This window comes from Nycticebus coucang, chromosome 11 (assembly GCF_027406575.1).
Source record: "Nycticebus coucang isolate mNycCou1 chromosome 11, mNycCou1.pri, whole genome shotgun sequence".
In the NCBI taxonomy this organism is placed as follows: Eukaryota; Metazoa; Chordata; class Mammalia; order Primates; family Lorisidae; genus Nycticebus; species Nycticebus coucang.
This window is the reverse complement of record NC_069790.1, coordinates 34,560,726-34,578,881: the sequence shown is the minus strand read 5'-3', so window position 1 is coordinate 34,578,881 and position 18,156 is coordinate 34,560,726. Positions and strand designations below refer to the sequence as shown.

General features: G+C 40.0%; 1 pseudogene; it reads left to right on the top strand.

Moving 5' to 3' along the window:
• The first annotated feature begins 764 nt into the window (after positions 1-764).
• The window catches only part of LOC128598293 (delta(3,5)-Delta(2,4)-dienoyl-CoA isomerase, mitochondrial-like), a 46,112-nt pseudogene continuing 28,720 nt past the window's right edge, over positions 765-18,156 (top strand).

Sequence of the window (18,156 nt, the reverse complement as noted above, 5' to 3'; positions counted from 1 at the left end):
ATCGAGGGATTGCCGCTTACTGGCTATCATACATGGCTCTTTAGCAGCATCTGAATCCCCTATAAGTGAACACATAGGTGATCTAGTTCGTAAATTGACCCTCTGTTAGTTTAGCATAAGTGAGTCCTTCTTCCAGAGAGGAATACACCCTGAGGTGAACTTCCTTTAAAAATTTTCTGAATCTGTAAAATTGGATAAGCAAAACTGGTGCCAAGGATATTTGGCTGAAAGGCCTGAGATAGCAACAGCATCTTCCATCCCATAAGTAGGAAGAGGGTGTGTAGGGAACCATACCAGCAATGACTGCAGGGTGTACCTAAAGTCTACATAGAATTTTATAAATATTTTGCAAAAAAATGTACATTTAGCTATAATTTCCCTTCTTCTCTATGTATGCTGACTTTTGAGACATCCTGCACATGCATCTAAATTGAAAATTATATGCACTCTGTCCTGACTCAACATGTGTGTCTATAAACTAATTAGCTCATCTGAGATCAGTAAATTTGTGATTATCAATCACCGATGACCTCATGGTGGGGAAGCTGTATTGGTTCATGTGAGGTTTTTCCCAAGGCTGAGAGCTATAGAGAGGAGAGTAGCATTAAAAGCCACAACAGAAAGGGAAGAGCTCTTGGCTTGGATGTGGGGCTAGAAGGAGCCAGTATTATAACTATCATATTATAAAATGAAAACTATGGCCACAGGAAGAAAAAAGGCTGAAGACCATCCAAGCAGGGAACATTGTGGCAGGTGAACAGGCAATGTGGGGTCCTCTCATGTGGATCCTGGTGAGTGTGAATAATAGTGATTACAGACTTTTCTACTTTCTTCTATCATTTAGGATATAAATAAAATTTAAGACATCTCTGGCTCTCAGCAAATCATGCTCGAATGACAAGAAAAAGATGCAAGATGATGCCGTCTGAGCAATTGGTATGGGAAGCGTGGACTCGGCACCAAGGAAATCAGGGCTTTGGGGGAAAGGAAAGTTCATGCCTCTTCCCAGCACACAGACATTATGATCTGACAACTCCTGGTATTGCCCTCATCTCAGTTTTATTAGGCATCATGACTTTCCCAAATTATGATCCAGATGGTGACAATCCGTGGCCAAGATGCTGCCACGCATTGACCACAGGCGCAAAAGAGGAGAGTCAGACCGTCAGAGAGGGTGTGTATTTGAGATGAAGTGATTGCCGTCCATGTCAATGTTTAAATAAATTCTTCCTGGTGCCTGAGTGAACTCATGATTAGCTGACACTTGTTAACCAGAATTCTCCACTATCACTTCTGCACATCTGTTGCCCAAATACCATTGACGATTATTATAAAGATGCTATAGGATTTCAGGAAAGCCTGAGAGAGCACTCAAGAGCAGTTAAATAAGGTTGAGAATCACTTTAGGGCTTAATTCTCTTTTTTCTGAGTTCAAATTCTTTGATAATTGTTATCCTAGGTAAACTTATAGAGGGTGATACTTTATAAGCTACTCAGTGGCAGAAAGGAGCTATCCAGTTCACAGGTTTATTTTAATTTGCTTATCCAGATGTTCAGAAACATGCCCCAAAGCTCCACTCTTGTAATTGTAATCACGAAGATGCAATTATACAGCTGTAACAGTGAAGAAAAATATCTTGATTCTTGTCTTGTCTTGTACATGTTCACTAGAGAAAAGGATAAAAGAACAATGTACAATTGAGGGGCTAGAAGAACTCAGCTTGGACCTCTGTGACAAAATGTGGCATTCCCAGGACTGGAGTGTGGCCTGGGGCCTCAGCTGTGGCTGAGTGCCTGCATTGTTCATATTGATTTCTACCTGAAATAATAGAGAGAAGCATCAGCATGGCCACAGAAATACATCAGTGGCAGGCACGATGCCTTCCTAGCAAAAGCAGATACTAAATATTAAAACATAGGGAAGTGGAGAGAAAGTGATAAAGGGTCAACTGTCATTGTATCATTGGCAAAGATGAGTAAAGAGCAATGGTCTGCGGCCTCGGGGTCTGGGGTGTCATCTGGGCTCATTTCTGTACCTTTTTTTTTTTAAGCAAAAAATGTCTTCTCATTTATTTGTTTGCCTCCCCATAGGGACAGGGATTGTTGTCCGTGCCATTCACATATTGAGCAGCTATATTCTTTTTTTTTTTAATTTATTTATTTTTATTGTTAAGTCATAGCTGTGTACATTAGTGCAATCAAGGGGTACAATGTGCGGGTTTCATATGCTTTATTCTAAGCACGGGGGATACAGCAGTGGACAAAAAAGACAAAACCTTCTGTGTCCATGGAGGTCAGATCCCAGAAAAGGAGGCTGGCCCTCAACCAGATGAGGGTGTAATTATATGATAGCAGGATGTGCAGGGAGGAGGCCCGGCACAGTTAGGAGGATGGGGAGGAGGCGAGCTGCTGTTTAGCTAGGGAGGATCTCTGGGAGGAGGTGACCTTTGAGCTAGGGAAACACCTCAAGGCAACATCACCTCCATTGTTCATGCACAAACCTTGAGTCCCAGGCCACCTGGCATGATGCGGACAAGGATGGCCCCTAGAGCCAGCTACATGTCTTGGGGTTTGAAGTAGAAGTTCTGCTACTCACTAGCCAATATGATCTTGGGCAAATCTTTAACCTCTCTGTGCCTCGGTTTACCCACCAGTACTATGGAAATAGTAGTAAGACCTACCTCATAGGGTTATTATGAGGATTACTGAATAATGACTCCATAAATGTTAGCTTTTATTTATGGCACGTCCACTTACAATCCCTTGGTATGTCCTGTATGAGTTGCTTTCTCTGCCTTCGTGGTTTGGGGGCTTGAACCCTCTGCCTGGGTTCTGACCACTAGTGGGCAGTAGGTGGGGCCTGAGAAGCAAGGTGAGCCTCTTCATGCCTCCTCACCAGGTATTGACCTCATGGACTTGGCTTCAGACCTCCTGCAGCCCCAAGGAGATGATGCTGCCCTCATAACCCAATACCAGGAGACCTTCAGTGTCATTGAAAAGGTGATTCTGGGGCACTGGAGGGCATCTTTTCTGTCCACCTTTCTTCGGCCAGCCTGGTCCCACCCTTCCTATTGCCTTTCAGTGCCCCAAGCCCGTGATTGCCGCCATCCAAGGGGGCTGCATTGGAGAAGGTGAGTCTGCAGCCCCCTCTTCCGGCTCCCCGAGCCCAGGCTCCCAATCTTAGCTCTGTTGCTAGTCAGATCAGGTCCCTAGATGTAACCCCACATCCCAGGAAGAGGGGTTGGTTCTTGTGGTTGTGCAGTATCCCTGGCCTCTACCTCCCAGGTGTGGACCTTGTCACTGCCTGTGACATCCGCTAGTGTGCCCAGGATGCTTTCTTCCAGGTGAAGGTGAGTCATCCTCCAAGCTCCTGCATCCCTGGCCCTGCCTATTGCAGTAGGGTGGGGGCTTGGAGTGAGCTCTGAGGGCTTCACAGAAGGGTTATTCAGAGCAGAACCTGACAAAGTAAGACTTGGCTGTGGAGGAAGTCATGGGCAGGCAGTGCAAGTCAAGGTCATGAGCAGGTAAAGGTGTGGGGTGGGGAGGAGGCTGGGTGGGAGGATGATGGTAAGAATGTTTTTGTCAGCTTGGCGCCTGCGGCTCAAGTGGCTGAGGCACCAGCCACATACTCTTGAGCTAGCGGGTTCAAATCCAGCCCAGTCCTGCCAAACAATGACAACTGCAACCAAAACATAGCCAGGTGTTGTGGCAGGTGCCTGTAGTCCCAGCTACTTAGGAGGCGGAGGCAAGAGAATCTCTTGAACCCAGGAGTTGGAGATTGCTATGAACTGTGATGCTACAGCACTTTATCCAGGGTGACAGCTTGAGGCTCTGTCTCAAAAAAAAAAAGAATGTTTTTTGTCTGGAGATGGATGGGGCTACTCTGGAGAAGTGGGAGGGCAGAAGAGTTGGAAGTGGGCTCTGTCCTAGGGTGAAGGAATTTGCCCAGGTAAAAGTACATTGGTGGGAACAGAATGGGGTCTTTGGAGGGGGGTCACCAAAGTGGGGCGGTAGGACCTCTGCAGTAAATGCAAAATCTCACGGGCATCTTGTTTGTGTGGGAGCAGTACTGGACACAAACCAAACAGTGCATGATTGCTCCCCTCAGGAGGTGGATGTGGGTTTGGCTGCTGATGTGGGAACTCTGCAGCAACTGCCCAAGGTCATCGGGAGCCAGAGGGGTGTGGGTGAGGTCGGGTGGGGGACCCCAGGGGAAAGGGACGACAAGACATCTCCCAGACCTGGGCTGGTGACTGTCTCCTATTGCACCTTCCCTGCCCTTGCAGCCTGCTCAACGAGCTGGTCTTCACCGCCCGCAAGACAATGGCTGATGAGGCCCTAAGCAGTGGGCTGGTCAGGTGGGGACTGAGGCCATCGTGGTTAAGTGCTCGTGGCAGTCAGGCTTGGGTGGGGTTCTCTGGGTTCCCTTGTCTCCATGCTGGAGGATTCCAAATGGTGACCTTTCAGTGTTCATTTCCTTATTCAGAAATCAGCACCCTGCTCCAACTGGGCTGTGTCCCTGGCGTTTTGGCCACTTCTGACCCCCAGTCCTTTTCATTGCAGCCAGGTGTTTCCAGACAAGGAGGTCAGGCCTTTGCCCTGGCAGCAGAGATTTCCAGTAAGAGCCCGGTGGCAGTGCAGAGCTCTAAAGTCAACCTGCTCTACTCCCGGGATGTTCTTTTTTTTTTTCTTTATAAACAAACACTGGAAAACAAACAGGTGCGATAAAATCAGCTACCCCAGTTCATGTGAATCCACTTGTTCCTTCTAGTTGTAGCCCAATGTCTTAGGGAGTACAGGAGGCAACCGTGGGATATCCAAGGGGGATCAATTTTTTCACTTGTGCCATCTGAATTCGGGGCTAGAGTAAGCCTTTAGATACTCCAGTCAAAAGACTTTTCTTGTGAGGAGCTTGGTTTTCTTCTCTAAAGAGAGGTTAACAATATGTCCTCCTAACAGAAAATTTTGAAGGAATAATTAATAAATCATTCAGAAGCTGAGCACTCATCAAGAAAAAAGTTCATCATGGTAGCCCTTAGCTCGAAGCATGCAGTTCTGGAAAATCACGAGAGAAGTGCCATGCTTTAATCTTGCTATTCTCTGTTTAGAATGCCTCTACGAAATAGAGGCATTTTCTTTGGCAGGAGATTCTTGAAAAAAATATATATTTAAAAAGACTGGTCAATTCTGAGCCAGGTAGAAGAGGCATATTGCACTCTGGGTTTCCCACGGAATGCAGCCCTCATGCTTGGAAAGCAGCATCGGAAAGTGGCAAAGAGGAGTAGTTTGAGGGCTCTGGAAAGCCAACAGTAAAGGGAAAATGTGAACCAGTAAATGCTTTTATTAGAAAAAAGAAAAGTCTCCAATCGGTAATCACAACCATCTCAATAAAGTGGAAAAATAAGAGCAAAATAAGACTAAGCGAACCGAAGCAGAAATCAATGAATAACAGATAACAGAAAAGCAAAAACAGTGAAACAAAAGGTTTTTTTTCCTTTTATTAAGTCATATACACATAGATCATGAATACATTTATGCATTTGTGGGGTACAATGTGTTGAGTTTTTAATACAATTTGGAATGGTTACATCAAACTAATTAATATAGCTTTCACCTTATTTACTTAATGATTATGTTAAGACATTTATGTTCTATACTTGGTAGATTTGACTTGTACCTTTACAATATGCTCCATAGGTGTGGTACCACTGTTTACCCTCCCTCTATCGAACCTCCCCCCTCCCTTCCGTTCCCCCTCTACTTCTCTTCTTTATCCTAGGTTATAGTTGTGATCTATCTTTCATAAGAAAGTGTGAGTAATTATAAATTGGTTTCATAAAAGTATTGAGTACATTGGATACATTTTCTTCCATTCTTGAGAAACTTTACTTAAAAGATTTTTTTTTTAAGAGCAATAAAATTGGTAAGCTTTAAGTAACACTGATGGAAGAAAGAGTGAAAAAGGAAGGAAGGAAGGAAAGAAGGAAAGACCGTAAATGAAAGAGGGGAAATCCTTATAAGTTCCACAGACATTAAAAGGGTAAATGGAAATATTACAAACAACTTTACATATATAAATTTAACAGCTTTGATTTAATGTAATAATGCCACAAAACTATCAAAACTCATCTATGATGAAATATATAACCTAAATAGTGCTATAGCTATACTTTATCAAAAGATAAAAAAAACAATAGTTTACCTAAAAATAAGTTTTTAGATAAAAACCTCCTGAAAAAGAAATCTCCAGATGCAGATTGACTTACTGGTTTTGTGAGTGAATTCTATTTAGTATTTAAAGAAAAAAATAACATTAATTCTATACACTCTCTTTCAGAAAATAAAAGAAGAGGGAATATTTTACAACTCATTTTTTGAAGCCAACATTACCTTGTTACTAAAACTGGGCAAGGGCAGTAAGTACATAGATACAAACATTCCAGCAATATTCATCAAGAAAATCAAAGCCAGTGTTATATTAAAAGGAATAATACACCATGGTAAGGGCAATTTGTCCCCCAAAATGAAAGACCTGCTCATCAAAAATCAGTCAATGTGATTCATCAAATTAACAATCTAAAGAAAAAAGAAACACATGATCATATTAATTAATGCAGAAAAAAGCATTTAGTAAGCTATAAAAGGAAACTTCCTTAACTTGGTAAAGGGCATTTTCAAAAACCCTGCAGCTAACATCCCACTCCATGCTGAGAGACTGAATGCTTTCTCTTTAAGATTAGAAAGAAGGCAAAGACAACACTTCCACCATCCCAACTTCCTTCAACTAATCAGTGAACAAACAACCCAGGGTAGATCCATACAATGAGATATAACCATACTCAGCAATAAAAAGGAGCAAACTACTGATACACACACAACCCCTTACCCTCCCAACTGCCACATTCCTTTCCAGCATCCCTTTCCCCACTTGCTTTAGATTTCCTTCTTGCCCTCTGTCTCTCTGTGTGTTCACCTTCAAACCTGCCCCAATAAAATATTCTTACAACAACCACTGGATGTGAGTTAGTGAGTTACCTTGTTTCGGGCTGTTTGCATTTTAAGTCTTCTTTCTAAATATTAAATCGGAGTCTCCCTCTCCTTTAACTCCAGGCACCCAGGAGCAGGAAGGAGTTGTTTTGGGTCATCCTTCCAGTGCCTCCGAAATCACTTACTTAGGTAGTTGCCCATGGATAATGTTAGCCCCACTGATGGCTGTCTGGAATCTTCTGTTGTTCTCAGCGTTGCCTTTAACTCAGGCTCTTTTATCTCATAGCACAAAATGGCAGCTGGTGGAAACCAAGCTTCCTGGGCTTCCTTATTCATGTTCAGTGAGAGAGAAAGACAGACAGAGAGAGAGAGAGAGAGAACATTAACCAATCTTTCAACCATAGAGTGTAATGGAGTTTTGTCAGGGACTCAGAATACATGGTCATCTCTAAACCAGTAACAATTGCTAAGAGAAATAATGGGCTGGACGTTGAACTAATCAACAGAGGGTAACTGTCTTTCCTGGTGTCTTCATCAGTAGGCACAGCTGTGATTTTAGAGCCTCCCAGATCTGAGTTCTAATCCTGAATTTCTTCTACTTATTTTAAAGCTGATTATTTTCTGTTTAAAATAAATTTGCAGAAGTTAAGCATGAAGCATTTGGTAGCCAGGAGGCACTCAGTAAATGATACTATTATAATTACCCTAGGACCAGCTAGCTGCCAAGATCAGAAAGCATTGTAATGATGGAAACAAATGTAAACAGGAAAAATTTAGCAAACTCTAGTGTACAAAACAGCTTACATAAATCATTTTTATCAACTCCTATGTATAGGAATATGCCAGTAGGGGATCAACAGTGAGTCACAGAAATTTGCATAAACAAGACTAGAATTTTATTTCTTAGGCCTAAGGGGGAAAGGACAACCTTCCACAGCAGTGGTTTCCAGCCTGTTACCAATTAAAATCATCTGGGGAGATTTTAAAAGCCCTGAATACCCGGTCACTTCCCAGACCAACGCCATTAAACTCTCAGAATGGGAGCCGGGGGCTTAGGATGTATTACCAAGTGGGGGCTAGTGCTCCACAGGTGTGGTCTGTGTTTTGTGGATTGAGTGGGGCTTTAAAAAAATGGACTATGTTATTAAGAGCTTCCATTGAAGTCACTGAGATGATATATTTTCTCAGCTGCTAAAGATTCTTAAAACTACACCCTACTGGGAGCTTTAGAGAAAATATATCCACAGACAGTTTTTAGTTGATCCTGAGAGAGCTGAATTAACATGTTTCTGGTTTGGGTGAATAGGTTCATATTTTCTGCCCAGTAGGAGTTCCATCACTTCTTCTACAACTCTTCTCTATTTGCCACCCATGAAGGAATTTTACATTCCCAGAGTCAAAGACAGGGAGGGAACATCCTGAGAGATAGAGAAACTGGGGAGAATAAAACAGAAAGTTCTAGGACTCAGATAAACATTGGTAAAACAAAGAAACGTTCACTCAGGCAACTTCAAGGAAATAGTGTGGAAAGTAATTAGTCATCAACATTTAATTTCATGCTATTTTTTTTTTTTAACATTTAATTTCAGATGGAGAGGCTCACTAGCTGTTTTGCTGGAGGAAATGTGTATCTTAACTTAAAAGTGAATTTTAATTTAAATATGCCAAGATAATTCAGGTCTGCCTTTCCTATTGTGAATTTAAATAACAATAGCATTAGCACATCAACTCCAATTTTCTCACTTTCACCTCTTCTCTGGAAGCCCATTTTGAGATTTATCAAAATGATAAATCTTCTTGAGTATGTAGTGCATTTTAATCAATGTCTTTAAATAGTTGTCCTGGGGCGGCGCCTGTGGTTCAAGGAGTAGGGCGCCGGTCCCATATGCCGGAGGTGGTGGGTTCAAACCCAGCCCCGGCCAAAAAAAAACCAAAAAAACAAAAAAACTACTAAATAGTTGTCCTGAATTATGGGACTAGTTTAAATGCATTAGAATTATTTGCTATAATTCTACATGTTAAGGAAGGAATAAAGAATTTAATTTTTCTAATATATTCTCCCAACACTCAGTAAATAAACTTATTACAGTAAAAATTCTAATTCATAGAATTGCCCAAACCATTAAAAAATATTTTATAAGGAGAAGAAGGTCAAATACCAACATCATACTTTGAAGAATTTGAAAAAATAGTTCTTCATTTTGTATGGAACAGACAAAAGACAGTAGAGCCAATGCAATTCTTAGCAATAAAAACAAATCCAGAGGTATCACTTTATCAGACTTCAGGTTATACTACAAGTTGATCATGATTAAAACAGCATGGTATTGGCACAAAACCAGAGATACATATCTATGAAAAGAATAGAAAACCTAGAGATGAAACCAGCCCTATATCACTGTGTGATCATCGACAAACCAAATAGAAGCATTCACCAGGGAAAAGAATCCCTATTCTATAAATGGTTCTGGGAGAACTGGATAACCCCATGTGAAAGACTGAAAGTGGACCCACACCTCTCACTCATAAAAACTGATTCACGATGGACAAAAGATTTAAATCTAAGACATGAAACAATAAAACCCTAGAAGAAAATGTGGGGGAAAACTCCTAATCATATCAGCCTGGGGAAAGATTTTATGAAGAAGACTCCATTGGCAATTGTAACAACAACAAAAATAAATAATTGGAATTTAATTAAGCTGAAAGCATCTGCATAGCTAAGGACACAACAATTAAAGCAAACTGACAACCTTCAGAATGGGAAAAGTATTTGCAAGTTACAAATCCCACCCTTGATAATCAGGATCTACAGAGAATTCAAATTAATCAACAAAATAAGAGCAAACAATCCCATCTATTATTGGGCATGAGATATGAACAGATCCTCTCTAAAGAAGACAGACAAATGGCCAACAAACACATGAAAAAATGCTCATCATCTCTAATTATCAGAGAAATGCACATCTAAACTACCTTGAGATATCACCTAACTCCAATGAGAATATCCCACTTCACAAAGTCTCAAAACTGTAGATGCTAGCGTGGGCGTGGAGAGAGGGAACACTTTTACACTGTTGGTGGGATTACAAACTAATAAAGCTTCTTAGGATAGAAGTATGGAGAATCCTTAAATAACTAAAAGTGGACCTTCCATTTGAACCTGCAATCTCATTACTAGGCATCTACCCAGAAGAAAAACTAAATCATTCTACCATAAGGATATTTGCACTAGAATATTTGTAGCAGCTCAATTCACAACAACCAAGATGTGGAATCAACCCAAGTGCCCATCAACAAATGAATGGATTAATATTCGGCCATAACAAAGTGGAGACTTTACATCTTTTATATTAATTGGGATGCAGTTGAGAATATTCCCCTTAGTAAAGTATCTCAAGAATGGAAAAGCAAGTATCAAATGTACTCAGTACTAATATGAAACCAGCAGACGAAAAAATACACAAGAGAAAAACACAACTAAACTCAAGTGGGGTAGAGAGGATAGGAGAGTCAGGGAGGGGGGTTGGTGTGCTCTCACCTAATTGGCACAGTAAGGGTAAGGGTATATGGCACACCTCCTGGGTAAGGGGCACAACTATAAATTGGACTCTACCTAATAAATGCAAACAATGTAACCTAATCATTTGTACCCTCACATTAGTCTGAAATTTTATTTTTTGTTTATTTATTCATTTATTTTTGTAGAGACAGAATCTCACTTTATCACCTTTGGTAGAGTGCCATGGCATCACACAGCTCACAGCAACCTCCAACTACTGGGCTTAGGTGATTCTCTTGCCTCAGCTTCCCGAGTGGCTGGGACTACAGGCACCCGCCACAATGCCTAGCTATTTTTTATTGCAGTTTGGTCGGGGCCGAGTTTGAACCCACCACCCTCGGTATATGGGGCTGGTGCCCTGCCCACTGAGCCACAGGCACTGCCCTAGTCTGAAATTTTTAAAAAAGGAAAAGATATTATCAGTTTATCTTAAAAAAAAACACTGTGGGATATGAGAAGAAACTTTAAAAATGCAAAAAAGAATCATTGATGAATGCTAAGGGTGAAAATTTGATGACATAGTGGGTATTTACATAGTCTCAAAGTTACTTCCCACAAATTATTTATTAATTTCAAAGGGAAAAGAAGCAACTTTGTGGAAAAAACTGGCAGACAAAACCAAAAGGACGTAATCAAAGTTAACATCACCAGTAATGGGACAAATATATATCATGTGTCCCCTGCTTTGATACTTCCTTTGATGCTTCCTGCCAAAAAAACACAATCAAAATCTAATCATAAGGAAACATCAGAGAAACTCAAATTAAGAGATATTCTACAAAATAACTGATCTGGATTCATTGAAAATGTTAAGTTCATGAAGGATTGAGGTAGCCTAAAGAGATATGACATAAATGCAATGTCTAAACTTGAACTGGATTTCTTTTCCCTTTTGATATAAAAAACATTAGTGGGAAAAAATGGCTGAATTTAAATAAGCATTATGTTAAAGGATAATAATAGTATCAATGATAATTTACTGGTTTTGATCAATTGTATTGTGATTATATAAAAGAATGTGCTTATCTTTATGAAAATATATTTTTGAAATATTTAGGGATAAAGAGAAAGCACATCTATAACTTGGTTTCAAATATTTATTAAAAATTTACATGTACATAAAATGATATATATACATACAATTTTATAGAGAGAGGGGGAGAAAAGCAATTCTGACGAATTGTCAACATTTGGAGAATCTGGGTATTATGCTATTCTTTGTAATATTTTTGCAATTTTCAATGACTGAAATTATCTCAAATAAAAAGTTAAAAAAATAGAGTAGAAATCTCTATGTTTCAAGGACAAATAGATGGGATGGGAACTCCATACAGTCTTATCATCTGATACATCTGGAAAGTGTGGGAAGGTCTTGCTAAATTGGGAAGAGTATTAAAAGGAAGGCTTGTCCTGTGTGCAGTGAAAAAGCATGAGTGTGACTCCTTGTTTTGATTTAGTCATCAAGACTCTGAGAATTTGTGGAAATCCCTGAGCATTTTGGAAATTTGAACTTGAATATGGCAGCCATTATCATTTTTAATTAAAACAAAACATTTGTATTTTATTCTAACGTATCCTGTTCGGATTTTGCCAGTTAAAATAATAGGATTTTGACACTATGAATTATCTAAGGTGCTTGGACCTTTATAAAAATGTCATTTGCTATTTTTGTTATTATTTTCAAGCACATTTCCAGATAATTATAAGATTTAATCAGTAAAAATGTTTTACCAGTCAGTCATGGTCTACAAAAGTAGACTCATAATAAAATGAATAAAATTGCTCTTCTTTTCTATATGTCCAGAATTATATTTTTACCTAAAGTCAGAGGTGAGCAGTTTTGCCTGACTATTTTCTAACATGTTCAGATAAGTTTGTGTCATAAAATTGATCCTAAAATCTGTTGGGAAATATTATCTTCAATGTACATTTCTTTCAATTGCCTTAGTTGGAAACGGTAAGGACCAATTTCTGTATAGAATAGCTCTCTACCCATTAGGAAAGGGACTCAGGTGCTGATAAATTGTCCATTCATGGCAATTCCCCCACAATCCCTACATGTTCCCTCAATTCTTTATAAATCTGTATCATCTTATCATATCTTTCTCATCTATCTCAGCTGGTAATATGACCCTACATTTTGCATTTAGGAGACAGACTGATGATTGAGAATATTTCTTTTAACAAATGTTTGTTGTCTACTAAGTGCTTGGCATAGTGCTGTTCTATGAACAGATAGAAAGTGTAGTCTGAAGTGTTGACCAGGTATTTGCCAAGCCACACACAGAGGTTTCCATCCCATGACTAGAAGGCAGGAGGGGTGTTTACATTCGGCAGAGAAGAGAACTGGTATCATCAGCTCTTCAAAGAGGAGATAGGCTTGCAAATGAAGGGAGAGCAGTATGACCTACAAATATTAATGATAGAAAAATAACTTTTTTTTTTGCTAACAGCTAAAAGTCATTTGTCTGAAGATATTCTTGAAGAGTCAAAATTTAGGTTAAAGTAAGGGAAGACAATCAACAACCAATGCCACAGTCACCAGTGGAAGGACCGAAAGTACTTCTGCCCTCAGATAAACTGGAAATTAGGGACTGTAAGTACAGTAGAACCTCTGTAAGTTGACCACCCGAGGACATGTAACAAACTGGTCAACATACGGAAGTGGTCACCATAAGGAACCAGGCCTGCTACTGTACTGATGTGTGCATGTGGTGCATGTCCGGTCTATGAAAATTAGTCAGCTTAAGGAGGGGGTCAATGTAGGGAGGTGGTCAACTATGGAGCTTCTACTGTAGTTTTGCTTGGAGAGAAGATCCAACACTCACCATCCTCCGCACATCATCAGGTATCTAAATTACTCAGGATATTTAAGCAGGAACTACCGATAGTGACAAACAAGTGCCCAAAGCACCAGACTTTAAAAGCAAGCCGTGTGATTATAAGGGAAAGTCACCTCCTCTCGAGTCTGTTCAAACCCCAGTAAGATAATGAGAAATCTATTCAGAGAAAGAGGAGAATTATTAGCTTTCTTATTCCTGTAACATTAAGCTAGCAGACAAAGGGTACTTTCTGGATGATGCCTCATGCCTTAAAAACAACAAACAAACAAATCACTTGGGGCTATTCTGCCATCAGAAAATTATCCTTCAACCATATTATATGTGATTACTGAAAGCTCCAATGGTCAGGAGCAGAACTGTGGTTTGTTTATAGCATTGTTAGCTGTATTTTTTTTTATGTATATCACAATTTACTCTCATATGGAAATGCATTTTTGATAAGGGAAAACATGCTATTTTATCCACAAGAAGGCTTTATCAGTGCGGTTAGAATTGCTGAGTGGAACTCTAAAATTACTCATACATAAAACTGTTGCATTAGTGTAGCTAGGATGCAAACCCACTCGCCCGGAAAACGGAAATTACTTCAACAGAAGTCCTTCTGCGATGGTAGGGATGAACCTTTTTCTCATTTCAGCTTTATTTTCCGTTTGGCTTTAGTGCCCATATCTTTGAAAAGTTCTGTTAATTTATTTTTAAATTCCCAAAATATAATGACTTCAGGTACTTTTCCCAGAGTTGTTTTGTCCCCAGTCCCATAAAATCTCCATGTGTATGTACATTTTGTGATGAATGGCCAAATGCAAACTTTAGTTACAGGGCAGTTCTTCAAGGTGAATTTATTTTCCCCACAGATTAAAGACTCATTTCCCCCTATTTAATCATGACCAAAGAAGTACACGGAATTCCTCCAAACCACCATAACTATTCTTAAGATAAGAACTAGGACTCAATATGGCAGACAGGATATTCCACAATGGAGGCTTTGAAGACATTTCCCCAGAAACCAGGCCCTTGTTAGGAAAGAAACTGTTATATATAAGCAGTAGCTAATTCTCTACCTAAAAATGTTTATCTTTTGTCATACTGATTACCTATAAACAAAAATCTGGTTAAATCAAATTCCATTTTTAGTTGAGTTATTGTTTACTGATTACCTATAAACAAAAATCTGGTTAAATCAAATTCCATTTTTAGTTGAGTTATTGTTTACTCATTTTTCCCCATGTTTTAATATTTTAAATAAAAAAAATCAATAGCTATATCTCTATGTCGCACATTAAAACAAATCAAAGATGATTTGGATGTGTTCCCACTCCCTTGAGTTAACAGGGTGTCAAAATTCTTCCCTCAGATCAAATTGATATTTAAGAATAGGATGAGTTTATGCTCCAAATTAGACCATGCTATATGCATCATACTGTTACACGTTTGTTTTGTTTATCAGTATTATGTGGCTATTTTCTAGCTATAGCTCTAACCCATTTTTATAAAGGAGTTACATAATATTCCACACCCTGGATATACCATAACTATTATATTAAATATTAATTTAATATAATAAATTTCCCTCTGGTGGATACTCAGTTTCCACTCTTCTGTCAACACAATTAATGTTGCAATAAACATCCACCAGTTTCCAGAACTCCAGAAGTGGCCAGAATTAGCCTTTAGAATTGTAAATCAGATCATGCCACATTCCTTTTCATCGCCCTTTTTTCTCTATCTCACCAAGATAGGTCAAAGATGATTTTACCACTGGACCCCTGCTGACTCCTCAGCCTCACTTTCACTTTCCACCTTAATCACCACACTGGGGACGCTGGCAGTGCTGCTCTGATTACAGGCAGCACTGGGTGCCTCCGGGCCTTTGCCCTTCCTGCCTTCAATGCTTTTCTTGGAGATATTCACATGGTCTACTCCCACCCTTCATTCAGATCTCTGCTTAAACAGCTCACCCTTAGAAACATCTGCTCTGACCCAAGCTCCCATGCCTTGCCATCTGGCCCCTTAATCCAGCTTTATGTATCTTTGTTGCACAAATCACTCACCTGAAGTTATATTTTATATGTGTGTTTATCGTGTACCTCTTTAATTGGAATGCTATGTTCATTGTTATGTACTCAGAGCCTATAACTGTGCCCGGTAAAGTAATATTTATGGAAATTAATAAATGGATGTTAGCTATTATTATTGTTTTTAACATAATTATGAACCAGTATTATACCTTCTTGATTTTTCCTTCCAAACACTTTGTCATCCACACCTTCTTTCTGTACCCACTGCTGCCACCACCTGAATCCAAGCCCCTCTCACTCCACCCCTAAATAAGCACTGTCATCCTCTTTCTGGGCCTCATAAATCCAGTCTCTTTCCTTTCCCCATGCTCTGCCATGTGACTGTCAAGTCAATCTTTCTGAAACACAGCTTAATCACTTCATATCTCCTTTCTAACAGTATAAAACCTATTATTCACTTGGCCCGACAGCCATTTCTCTCGCAGCTGGTCTACTTTTCCAGCCTAATTTCCATTACTTCCCTGTAAGAACCCTTGCCCCCAGCCAAATTGCTACTTGCTCAAAATTGGTACTTTTCCATCCTGTAACTTGAGCCGCACCATTCACCTCCTCTGTCCCAAACCTTCCTCATTATCCAAAATTGAGCTTAAATCTTTCATTCTTTGTGACTGCCTCAGAAACAAGATATCTCTCTCTCTCGTTCTCATATATATTTTCTTTACCACCCACTTAGAACTTATATATTTTCTTAGAACTTATATATGTTCTTAGAACATATATATTTTCTTTACCACCCACTTAGAACTTGTCTTGACTTAAAGATATTTTTTACTGACTATACCCCTTTGTATACTTGTATGTATACATGGGAATATATACTCAGTCCTATTTTCACAAATTATAACCAGTAGCTCCAATCAGTCACTTCAGCTTAAGGCTCTCAGGTTGAGTTCTTGCCCTGCCTATTATCATGTGAACGTGTACAACTTCTGTAATTTCTCTGAGTTTCTGTTTCCGTTTCAGTAAAATGTGGATAATAATGATAATATCTCCTTCATGGTGCTATTGTTAGTATTGGATGAGTTCGACGACAATGCTTAGTCCACAGTGGGCTTCAATTAATTACTATTATTCCTTTGTGTATCGCTCACAAGGCCACTCAATGTACAGATGGAGCATCTTCAAAGGGGCAGAGAATATCTGCAACAGCATCATACCCTCAGTGAGCCATATCATGTGTATTTCACAAAGATTACCACTTTAAGAAAACGTTTATGTTTAGTGCCTCCTTCTTCCTATTGCCCTTTACACAGTATTGTTTTCACTTGGTCAATGACCAGAATCCATCTGGGTGACACTAAGTTTTCCCTAAATGTTCCTGTTCTTGTGGAAGCACTAATCACAATGTCCTTCCTTCAGCGGAAATGTCAGTAATGCGTAAGGATAAAGAGGGTCACTTTTGCAATTAGATTTTTGGAAAGTAAATTATTCAATCAATGTAGTTACAAGAAATAAGATTATCTGAGCAGCATGACCATTTCCTGGGATTGATCAGACACACACATTCTAATGTTCAACCAGGAAAGATCTCTTCTTCACAGTCTTGGGTTCTGGTAAGTTGTCCCCACAATACTGAGAAGGCTCCTTCCTGACCTAATGCCTTCTTTTGGGTAATATTACAAAGTCTATATTTTTTCTTCTTTCTAATATACTCTTTGTGGTCACAGTGGTTGAGCTGCTGCTAGAGGTCTTGCTCTGTTCTTTTCTCGGTGGTGAATTGACACACAGAAGGAAATGACAAGAAAGAAAGCCCTGCAGGGTTGTCACTGAGTACCACAGTCAGCGGTCAGTGTCTGCATGGGGTGCCGTGGTGCATGCTGGGCAGAGCCAGGCAGGGGGACAGAGCAATCCCACAGGACTGGTGGGACAATATGGTTTGGTTTGGTTTCCTGCCTGCACAACAGAGACAAAATAGAGAGTTTATAATTTGAAACTGAATGACACAGTCAGGTGAATCAAGAAAATCGGCAGCAAACGGCACACTAAAATGGGGAACTGGGGAGCACTTAATAAAAAGAACTGTTTATACCAGTGTGGGCAGGGGTAAGTGAGAGAAGGATTGAGCAGCACAAAGGCCAGAAACAGTGAGCATTGCTGTCCACAAGGCCAGCTGGGTTGGAAATGGGGAGATTGCCAGAAGCCAAAGAGGATGCTCCTAGGTCTACTAGACAGCTACCTAACAGATGTGACAGTAGAGAGGTTTCTGACTTCATGCTTGCTGGCCTAGAAGGAAGTAAGCTGGAGGACCCTGACTTCTCTCTCCTCCCACGTGTACCTCCCATAGTACGTCCTATTGACTGAACCCAACCAGAAACAAGAGGACAAGGGTGCCTGCTGATGGCTCCCATAAAGTGCAGCCGCCCAGGCACAGAGTAGGGTTTGGAAGTGTGCGACTAGATCTGGGGGACAAAGGAGAAATATGTTCAGTGCATTAGGGTTCCAATTTTAGGTCAAAATGGGTCTGATAAATCAGGAGAGCAGCCTTACCAAGAATCAATTTAAATGAGATAATGTAACATTTGGGGCTTAAAAAGAGAGAAAGTGAGTTTGGGGGGAGGGGATGAGAGAAGTAACAGCTTAGTATATGCCTGTGATTCTTCAGAGCTCAACCAAGGTCTTTGGTTGGAACCTTACAAATGAAGGGGCTATGGGAAGAAGTGCAAGTGAATTTTCAAAAGGGAAATAC